The sequence below is a fragment of the Octodon degus genome, unplaced genomic scaffold, assembly GCF_000260255.1.
Source record: "Octodon degus isolate 3935 unplaced genomic scaffold, OctDeg1.0 scaffold00056, whole genome shotgun sequence".
Lineage (NCBI taxonomy): Eukaryota > Metazoa > Chordata > Mammalia > Rodentia > Octodontidae > Octodon > Octodon degus.
This window is the reverse complement of record NW_004524632.1, coordinates 3,261,674-3,265,321: the sequence shown is the minus strand read 5'-3', so window position 1 is coordinate 3,265,321 and position 3,648 is coordinate 3,261,674. Positions and strand designations below refer to the sequence as shown.

The window sequence follows — 3,648 nt, the reverse complement described above, 5'->3', positions numbered from 1 at the left end:
AGAGAGAGAGAGAGAGACCCTTCACTTTTGAGGGCATATTTCAGTAAGATTAAAAACACTCAACTTGAGAGGGAAAGCCAGAAGGTGACAGATGTTGAGAGAACGAGGAAGAAGAAGAAGAGAAAATGGCATCCATGGATTACAGTGCCTACAGCCAAGCTGCAGCCCAGCAGGGCTACAGGGCTTATACTGCCCAGCCACCTCAAGGGTATGCACAGACCACCCAGGCATGCAATGCTGTGGACCCTATGGACAGCCTACTGGTGTCAGCTGTGCCCAGGCTCAGACCACTGCCACCTATGGGCAGACTGCATGTGCAACTTCTTACTGACAGCCTCCCACTGGTTATACTGCTCCAGCTGCCCCCAGGCGTAGAGCCAACCTGTCCAGGGGTGTGGCGCTGGTTCTTATGTTGCCACCACTGCTGCAGTCACCACCACCCAGGCTTCTTACGCAGCTCAGTCTGCACACAGCACTCAGCCTGCTTACCCAGCTACTGCCACTGCAAGACCACAGGATGGTAACAAGCCCACTGAGACTAACCAACCTCAGTCTAGCTCAGGGGTTTATAACCAGCCCAGCCTACGCTATGGACAGAAGAACTACTGTTATCCTCAGGTTCCTGGAAGCTACCCGATGCAGCCAGTCACTGTACTTCCATCCTATCCTCCTAAGAGCTATTCTTCTACACAGCCAACTAGTTATGATCAGAGCAGTTACTCTCAGCAGAATGCCTATGGGCAGCTGAGCAGCTATGTACAGCCGAGTAAGTATGTTCAGCAAAGCAGCTATGGGCAGCAGCCTACCACTAGAGCTGATCCTGTGGCCAGGCCTCAAGTCAGTGTAGCCAACAGAGCAGCAGCTGCAGGCAGCAGAGTTCATTCTGACAGGACAGCCCCTGTAACATAGGTGTTTTGGGGCAGGAGTCTGGAGGACTTTCTGGACCAGGAGAAAACAGAGTATGAGTGACCCTGATAGCTGGGACAGGGGAAGAAGGGGATTTGATCTTGGAGACATGAGTGGAGGTGGGCAGGGAGATAGGCGTGGTGGACTGGGCAGTGCTGGAGAGTGAGGTGGCTTAAATAAGCCTGGTGACTCATGGAGGAAGGGCCAGATCTTGATCTAGGCCCCCCATACATCCTGATGAAGACTGACAACAGTGAAATTTATGAACAGGGATTAATCGACAATGTGACACTTGGTGACCTGGCAGACTTCTCTAAGCAATGTGGGGTTGTGAAGATTAACAAGAGAACTGGGCAACCCATGATCCACATCTACCTGGACAAGGAAACAGGAAAGCCCAGAGGTGATGCCACGGTGTCCTGTGAAGATCTGTCGACTGCCAGGGCTGCTGTGGAGTGGTTGGATGGGAAAGATTTTCAAGGAACCAAACTTAAAGTCTCCCTTGCTTGGAAGAAGCCTCCAATGAACATCATGTGAGGTACCATGCCACCTTGCGATGTCACCACCACTCTGTGAAGGTCCGGGTGGCCCAGGAGGTCCTGGGGAAACCATGGGTCACATGGGAGGTCATGGAGGAGACAGAGGAGGCATCCCTCCAAGAGATGCCAGTGGTTCCCTTGGAAACACCTTTGGAGGAGGAAACGTCCAACATGGAGCTGGAGATTGGCAATACCCCAATCCAGGTTGTGAAAAGCAGAACTTTGTCTGGAGAACAGAATGCAATAGAATTAAAGCCTCAAAAACCTGAATTTTTCCTGCCATCACCCTTCCTTCTCCTGAGTGATGATGGTGGCAGAGGTGGCCCTATTGGCATCAGGGAGGAAGAGGTGGCCTCGTGGACCACGGTGGTCCTGGTGGAATGTTCAGGGGTAGCTGTGGTGCAAACAGAGGTGGTTTCCATGGTGGGTGGCATGGACCAAGGTGGCTTTGGTAGAGGAAGACAAGGTGGTCCAGGTGGCCTTCTGGGACTTTTGATGGAACAAATGGGAGGAAGAAGAGGTGGATATGGAGAACCTGGAAAATAAATAAAAGTGAGCACTGTCAGGAGTGCAGAGACCGGCCCTACTAGAGCAGAGACCCTGCAGAGCTGCATTGAGTACTGGATTTATTTTTTAAACCAGAAAATATTTCAAATTTGTAATTCCATATTACGATGTTGGCCACAACATTATGATTATTCCTTGTCTGTACTTTAGTATTTTTCACCATTTGTGAAGAAACATTAAATCAAGTTAAATGGTAGTGTGCTGAGTTATTTTTTTTCCCCTTCTTTTAAAGATGGTTGTTTAAGATTTAACAAAGGAAACCCTTGTGAGCATGCTCAGTTATCATTGTGGAGAACCAAGAGGGACTCTCACTGTAACAATGTTCATGATTGTGATGTGCTTTTTCTGAAAAAAAAAAAATCAAGTGTTTATAAACACACAAACAAAGAAACCCCACTCAACTTGCCTTCTCTTTGGAGGACTTATTCTACATAACATATATGAACACAAAATCTACTTAGAACTCCACGAGGCAATATGATTTACAAAAATGTGAATACAACTATATGATGCAGGAATCTTGCAGAGATTTGTATAGTATCTACTCTTCAAAGCTTTCTAGATCTTATCATAGCACTCTCCATTCCCTGCAGTGGACTCCTTGTATGTGTTGAGATACTTAGGGTCCTTATTGTCGCTATTGTTATCAAAACAGAAGGCAACTGATCTACGTCTGCATCAGGATTTTAAGCATCACTTACTATTTTGATAAGGTGAAAATATACTCGAAAATTGGGACAAAAATCCATTTGCTGGGTCAATTATTTTATATTAAATGCTAGGAGCTTTATCAATTTGTTCCATTCTAGTGTTTATTTAGGGAACATTAACTTCAGTCAAAGTTATCACCTGATTAAGTTCTCCATAATCCTATTATTTTGAGGAAATGTCAAACAGATACACCAGGAAAACCTAAAGAAGTAAATGGGAATTAGTTTGGAATTTTTACCTTATGGCTTTCAAATCTTCGAAGATGTCTTCTTGATTTCATCAAGGGTGCAACATCTGTTTTGATGGACTGCTCTCATAGGTAAAACAAATCCCAGCAGCTTCAAATTGGTGTTATTATCATCCTAACTTTTAGGTAAGATGATGAGGCTATGTTTCTGTCTGTTGCTGAAGGCTTTTGTGTCACCACACACAGGGAACCAGAGAACAGACCAGCAGGGGGTACTAGAGTCCTTCTGGGTTGATCATAAGGTGAGCGAAAGTGAGAACTCTGTCACCATGTCACTAGAGGCCCTTCTTCTTATTAATGAATTGGCATTTCTAGGATTTCAATGTTACAAAAGTTCAAAGTAGTTACCCTTCCCACTTAATAGACACCCAGGTCCGTACAAGCCTGAAAGATCTTGAGGTAGGCATTAATCAACGCTAGTCAGTCAGTTGTTCTCTGAGCATCTTCAACACAGACAATAATGGATATTTTTTTTTATCTGAAACAAACACATTTTCATTTTTCTCTTATTATAATCTTTATAAGACACCATTTAAAAACCTTATTATTGATATTTCGAGTCCTTTTATGAAACACTTTCTTGCATGATGCAGAGGTTGCTTTAAACATAAATGTCTGTTATTTCAGCATTGCTTTTCTCTGTATCCATTGCTGTCCTCCACAGTGCTTAACTGCTTT

At 44.7% G+C, this 3,648-nt stretch overlaps 1 pseudogene; it reads left to right on the top strand.

Moving 5' to 3' along the window:
* Positions 1 to 125: 125 nt before the first annotated feature.
* Positions 126 to 2,035, top strand: LOC101575442 (annotated as a pseudogene).
* Positions 2,036 to 3,648: the final 1,613 nt, after the last annotated feature.